At 33.0% G+C, this 7,548-nt stretch overlaps 1 long non-coding RNA gene across 1 annotated transcript; it reads left to right on the top strand.

The window, feature by feature from the left end:
- Nucleotides 1–216: 216 nt before the first annotated feature.
- Nucleotides 217–6,257, top strand: LOC115962084. Its single transcript, XR_004085349.1, has 6 exons — nt 217–681; nt 2,434–2,489; nt 3,337–3,945; nt 4,667–5,051; nt 5,420–5,788; nt 6,037–6,257. It is a non-coding gene; the product is annotated as an uncharacterized LOC115962084 (long non-coding RNA).
- Nucleotides 6,258–7,548: the final 1,291 nt, after the last annotated feature.

Raw genomic sequence — 7,548 nt, 5'->3', positions numbered from 1 at the left:
TAGTTAATAAGCTCCCTGATGTATGGTAACCTAAGTTTTTTAATAAATACTATTTCATCCTCGTACCGTATAACCAAGCCATGATCCAGAAAGTAAAGCTCTCATAAATCTCTTTTAGCATTATTACCTGAAATTCTTTGTAATTTTTCCGTTAACAGGTTAGTTAGTGAGTTTCCAGTACGGCTTCCACCAGTTCTGCAGGCTGAGCTTCTTCATCATCATCATTCACCTCGATTCAAATATGATGTTTTTTTAAGTTTTCACGGCAATGACACCCGTGATAATTTTACAAATCATTTATATTCCGAGTTGATAGGCAATGTCATTAAGGCCTATAGGGATGAAGAAGGAATTGAGCAAGGAACATTCGTCGCCCCAGAGCTCATGAAAGCAATAAAAGAATCCAAGTTCGCAATTGTCGTCCTTTCAGAAAACTATGCTTTACTCAGGATGGTGCTTGAATGAACTTGCCTAGATTGTTGCATGCATAGAAGAGACGGGTCTAAAAGTTATCTTTTATCATGTGGATCCCTCTAATGTAAGGCAGCAAAATGGAACTTTTGCTTTAGCCTTTGCTAAACATGAAGAGGACTCCAGAGTTAAGAGTGAGAAGATACAAACATGGAAAGATGCTTTGAAATGCGTGATCCATATTGCCGGGTTTGTTGTAGAAGATAGCACGTAAGTCTGCATTTTCTGCTTTGAATAGATGTGTGTTTGGTTTTTTACTTTTTGTCTCAGTTTAGTGTTTTATTATTTTTTTTTTGGGTAAATATAAAATTAAATTTTAGCTTTCATATTTTGAAATAACTTAGTTTTTTCAGGGTTTTGTCACGCATTGAAAATAAAAGTAGTTATCAAAAATTATATCTTTTGATAAATTTTAAGCAAATAAGGTACGTACCTTAGACAGTTACTTTCTTCAAATTATCTGTAATTGTCACACTACAGTAATACTTGGCTGACTCAACATGAAATTATTATTGTTAATTTTTTACTGTTTCAAATCAAATCCAGTATAGGACAATTTTTTGTTGTTGATAATTTTATAGTTACAACTAGGGGATTCAATGTCACCCAATTAACAATGGCAAAGGTAAGGGGGTTGGGGGGCCATGACCCCTGGCTTTTCAAAGTATGTTTGGTAGATCTACTGAGCTAATCTTCACACGCAAAAAAAAAAAAAAAAAAAAAAAAAAAAAAAAAAAAAAAAAAAAAAAAATTCATATACTTTTTTATGTTTTGACAAAAACACATTTTACACTTTGTAACTTTGAAGAATTATGATTTTAATCCATTAAGTTCAAAAATTGTCATTTTATTCCATTAAAAACATGTCTTTAAGTTATAGGATTTTCTTGACTATTTTACACACTATATTTATTGCACAAGACTACAAACAAATAAACTCCAAGTGGGCCATTTTCTTGGCATAAACATCCTAGGAGTATTTTTCCTTAAACATTTTCGTAGTAATTGATATTATTATATAGTGTTGGAGCATTTTCATATTAATTAAAATGAATAAATTTTTTTTTTTTGATAAGTAATTAAAATGAATAAATATTACAACATAAATGTGAAGATGTGGGAGTTAATATGGAAAATGAGAAGTTAAAGAAAATGTTTAATCCCGCGTTGAAAAGAAGAGACTAATTTTTTTTTTTTATTGTTTTAATTGTGGTAATTAATAGGCTAACATGAATTGACTTAGATATTGGGGTAAATACATGCACAAGGGGGAGGTCAAGGGAGGAGGTGTCAAAAATGGATATATCAGTTTTCAAATTATACTCCCTCTAAAACTCAATAGTTATTATATTTTTATGTTTATACGTGTAATTTATATTACTATTAAATCTGTGAAATGTAATTCATGAAAATATATGAAATTTTATCATGAAATTAACAATGCTTTTAGTGAACTTTTTTAAATGCATATTTAAGATGTCATTAGATATTAATTAGAATGAAAAATCAATTGAATTCAACCAAACTTTGGCCAGTAATGAAAAAATGGTGCCTGTGCATTTGCAGAGGTTACCAATTAGTTAGTCATAACAAATAAACAGCATATGAATAAGTAACTAGAAAGATACCAAATGTCAACAAATAATAATCTATCCAAAAGGCTAAAAACTCAATTTCAGATAAGAATACAAATGGCAATATATAAGACAAGAAAATGTTTATTTTTGTTCCAAGTCAAACTCCCAACTTATGGGAAAATGCAGCATTTTTACACTTGGTAATTTTAGTGGGTTTGGGCCTGCCTCCTCACTATCAAACATCCTAAGTTATCCCACCATTCTATTTGCTTCCTTTTATTGTTCTTCATGTTTATTCCTTTTGGCTGCTTAGTAAGAAACCTTGAGTTATTTTCATCTCTTATGCCTATCACTGCCTCTTCAAAATTATTTTCCTTTATTACAGATCTGAATCAACAGTTGTCCAGCATATCAGTGGAGACATAAAGCGTGAATTGTATGGTATATTCTCTACTTTTCCTAAGGAACTTATTGGATTAGTTGAAATGGAATCATGTGCAGAGGAAATGACGGAGTTATTAGGCGTTTGTTGTAGTACATCTTCTATAGTTTTTAGTGTAACACCACTATGAAGTTTCTAAAATGCTACATCAATTAATTTTGAAATGAGATTGGATTTTATCACAACATTAATGTTTGGAAAATCGTTGACTATGACCATTTTGTAATCTATTTAAATTATTAATCGCATGATGAAATCCAATCCACTTATTTCTCTGAGAACTCTGTGAAGTTTCCCTAAGAACTTGAAAGGATCATAATTCACAATTAGCATATGACACAATCACCATTTATAAAAAGACCAACTTTTATCTTATGGATATGTTATATGGTATATGATATGAACAATATTTAGTAAATTTAACAAAGCATCACTTAACATAAAGAATGTTTAAGGCACCAACGTATGAACAATATATTCCCTTTGTTTTACGGCTTGCTTCCCTTTTAAGTCTATACTTGATTTCATTTAAAAAATAAAAAAAATAAAAAGTCTATACTTAATCAAACAATGAAGTGAATGTGCTTAGTATTGCTTTCCTTCTTACATAAAGGTGGAACATAAAAAATGGGTTAGAATATTTTGAATAAAAATCTTCTGTCCTACTTATATTTATTACTTCAGAGTTTAGTCTTCTAATCCCCTTTGCATTCTTCTTTCATCTCAAATGGTTTGCTTTGATTCTCTTCTCCGTTTCCTTATCAGCACAAGGATATTGATCAAGAGATATAGAAGAGTTAGAGATCTAAGTTGCTTTGTCCTTTTTAATTTCTTTTCTTATGGCAGCATCATTTGTTGGAGGGGCCTTTCTGGAAGCAAAGCTTGGAGAAGTATTTGGGGTGTTGCATGACACAGTTAAGAATGTGGGAAGCAAAGTCCTCACGTTCAAATCCTTCTTTAAAAACTTCGAATCCAATCTAGATCTTTTAGCACCTGTGGTCGAAGAGGTAAAAGAAAAACTTGATTGCCCAGAACAGGAAACACGGAGCTTGATCAAAAAAATGAAGGATGTCAAGCAGCTCATTGACATGTGCTCAGATATCGGAGATATGAACAAATTTTCCGCATTTACACCAACAAACTAATGAATTTGGATGAGGCCATTGTGAGGTTCTGTAAGGTTCATATGAATGCACAGAACAGGGGATATTTTGCAGATTTTGGATTAGTGGAAACCTACTCAGGAGGAAATGAAGTTGCCCATCCTGAAGATAGGTAGGTTGTCATGCTCAGTTCCTAGACCCCCGGATTTTACTGTTGGGCTGGATGTGCCTCTGAAAGTGTTGAAAACTCAGCTGTTGAAGGAGAAGCAGCAGCAACTTCTACTGACTGCTCGTGGCGTATGCGGGAAGACTGCATTTGTGAAAATGCTAGGTCATGACAAGGAAATTATTGGTATTTGATTTTTTTTTTTTTTTTTTGGTTGTGTCTAATTTAATTTATAACTGGAAAGTGTTTCCATATTCTCAAGTTGAAAAGAAAGACTAGTCTGTTAAAGATTTATAACTGACCCCAAACTTTTAGAGCTAAGGTTTGGTTGTTGTTATTATCACATTTTCTTCAATTTATTTGTAGTGTTAGTAGGTGGATCCTTAACAGTAAAAGTAATCTATTCGGTATTACCACAAACAAAATACATAGAGAAGTCATTCATTGCTGAATCTTAAATTGAAATATTGCTAGAGCACCATATATACATGACTGATTTTGGAATGAACGGAATTACATTCACACATGAAGATTCAAATTTCTGCAAGTTAAATTAAACCACAGTTCGAAATAAATATGTCACATTATTTTGTTTTAGCCCTTTCAACAATAGTAGCAGTATTTTTTGGCACATTTTGTCCTTCGGAACTACTGCCTTGGAAGAGTAGTAACTAGTAACAAAGAATATGTAAACTAAAAAAGTACTCATTACTTAAGAATTGTTGTTGTTTCTCGAAAAACTGTTTATTATTATTTTTTTTTTCTCCTTTGTAATCTTTGCTGCGATTGGGATTATGTATTCACTTCATTCAACTTTACCATTATTATCTATGTTTTCTGTTTACAGTTTTATAACAAATGAAATGTGCCTCAGTGGCAACTTTCTAACTAGATTGCTTTTGGATAGGCAAATTGAAGGATAATTTTTTTGGCCCCGTTTCTAAAATTCTCAACCTGATGGTCATTGTGCAAAGACTATTTCATCATATATGTGGTCAGGAGCCTGAGTTCCTAAGTGATGAAGATGCAATCTACCAGCTGCAGGAACTGTTGACAAAAATTGGATCCACTCCTATATTATTGATCTTGGATGATGTTTGGTCTGGATCAGAATTCGGTCTTGAAAAGTTTAAGTTTGATATGCCAAAATACAATATTCTGGTGACCTCAAGAACTATATTTCCAGAATTTAGCTTTACATATAACTTAAAATCGTGAAATGATGAAGATGCAACGACTCTGCTTCGTCACTCAGCATCTCTACAAGAATTCCAGTTTAAATTATTGAAAAGGTGCTTTTATCAATCTGTGATATATATATATATATATATATATGGACGAAATTTGCTTAATTTTATTTATACTTTTTGCCATTGGGTGAGGTATGCATTAATGTATATGCATATGGATGAAGAAATACATTCTAGTTTTGGTCTTGATATACCATATGTACCTGCCAAAATCATGCTTTTCATAATTATACTTACATTCAAGCTTGCTTGTTTTGTTTTGAACCAATTGGCCCCGAAATCCTACAAAGCTTTGTTTTCATGTTTTCATATTTCAAAGTATTCACGTGGTTTGAATAGATATAACATTGGCTTATATTACCCGTGGCCTCCAAACTATAACTGATTTAATTCAGTTCCTTATATTGCAGATAGTGAGACGCTGTGGGAGGTTCCCACTGGCCCTTGAAGTGAGTGGCAAATCACTCAAAGAGAAGCCTGTGGAGGTTTGGCGCAGTAGAGCTAGGAAATGGTCTAATGGTCATTCTATTCTCAAGTCTAGTCCTGATCTGCTTCAATGTCTTCATAAAAGCCTAGAATTTTCGGATGATGAGGACATTTTGAAAGAGTGTTTTATGGATCTAGCTTCATTTCCTGAAGGCCATGAAGGCCATGGTTACTTTTCCTACCCTAATTGATATGTGGGCTGAATTACATGAACTAGATGAACATGGCAATGGTGCCATTGACAATTTACATGAACTCACCTCCCGGAATCTGGCTACTCTAGTGAGGACAAGGTATGGTGACTTTATTTTATGATCTGGTATTCTTGTAGTGTGGTTTCTTCGGGTTTGGCTTTGGCCAACTTATTCTTGTAATATGTTGTAGCTCTCTACACGGCTCAAGGCCCTAAGGTAGAAATTATTGTAATGTTAAAAGTCATAATCAACTTCTGATGTCAATAATATTTTGTTATAATTATAAGCTTACTTGAGATTGAAATTTTTGAATCTTTTCTAACTTCTAATTTATGCCCATTCACCAGGAAAGAATCGAAATATACAAGTGAGAACAACAATTATTATACTTGTTGTTATGAAGACTTTGTCACACAACATGATCCTATTAGAGAGCTAGCTATTTATGAGGGCAGCCGGGGGGCCAATCGGACAAAGGAAACGATTGTTTATGGACATAAATAAAAACACTCTACCGAAGTGGTGTACGAAAAAGGATCAGCACCTCATCAATGCCCGCCTATTATCTATCTCAACTGGTTGGTTCATTTTGCTTCTATCACACACGCATAAATGCACACACATGCATGAATGCATACACGTGTGAGCACTCACATGTGTGCATGTGCAAAGATTTATATATATAACATACCAAACGTTGAGTGCCCTCTCACATCATATAGAATTCTTTTTGCAGATGAATTATTCTTGTCAAGTTGGTGCAACATTCAAGCACCCAAAGTTAAGGTTCTAATTCTGAACTTTCAGACACAGAATTACAGCTTACCTGATTTCATGTTTAAAATGGATAAACTCCAGGTGTTGATGATAACTAATTATGGTTACTTTCTTGCCGAACTAAGAAATTTTCAACTACTCAAGTCTCTACCCAATTTAAAAACAATCAGATTGGAGAAGGTATTGTTGAAGAGTTTGAAGAAAATTTCCTTATTTATGTGTAATATTGGTCAAGCTTTTTAGAATTTTACTATCCAAGTTTCAGATGCATTGACAAATTTAATTTATATTTATATAATACTAAAAGCTGAAGTTAGCATTTATTGTTGTTATGCTCCAGTTGAGCCACATCATCATCCATGTCATTTTTTTTTCTTTTCTTTTTCTTTTTTTGTTAATTTATTACCTTTTTTAAAAGAATGCAAAATATATGATGACTTTACATATTCTCATGGCTTTACACATTCTAAATAGTCTTAATTCTTTTACTTTGCTACATATTCTCGTGACTTTACAATATATCATGACTTTACATATTCTCATGACTCTTTTTGCATTAAATTATGCTCTCCTCCTATTATTCACACCCAACTATCCATTGAATGTTTTCCTATTTTTCAACTTCCTCAATTTATATTTTTTTGGATAGAATATGTAGAATCCTTTCCAGAATGACTGAGTGCAACCCACTCATCTTCTCCATTTACTCCACTAAACCCAACCGGCTAACTATTCCAATTCTCAATTAACCGTCCTCCTTGGCCTCTCACTTCATTGAACAAAGGGATAACATCACCCCACTTTTCCACCACCTTATTAAATTCATTTTAACCTCAATAGCACTACTTCAATTCTTTGATCTCAACTCCTATTCTTTCTTTATTGATTTATTTTCTTTATATATCGCAGTTGCCCCTTCTCTACTTCTGCAGAAGCTGCTGAAACACCATCGAACTAGGTAATGTCACGGTCTTTTTTGCTCTTCTTCAATCAACCAGGTAACCAATTTGTCTCTCCAAATTTCTGTCTCTCCTAATTTCTGTCTCATACTCTCGGTTCCTCCTTTCTCCATCTAATTTAAT

The sequence above is a fragment of the Quercus lobata genome, chromosome 9 (assembly GCF_001633185.2).
Source record: "Quercus lobata isolate SW786 chromosome 9, ValleyOak3.0 Primary Assembly, whole genome shotgun sequence".
NCBI lineage: Eukaryota > Viridiplantae > Streptophyta > Magnoliopsida > Fagales > Fagaceae > Quercus > Quercus lobata.
This window is presented reverse-complemented; position numbering and strand designations above follow the sequence as displayed.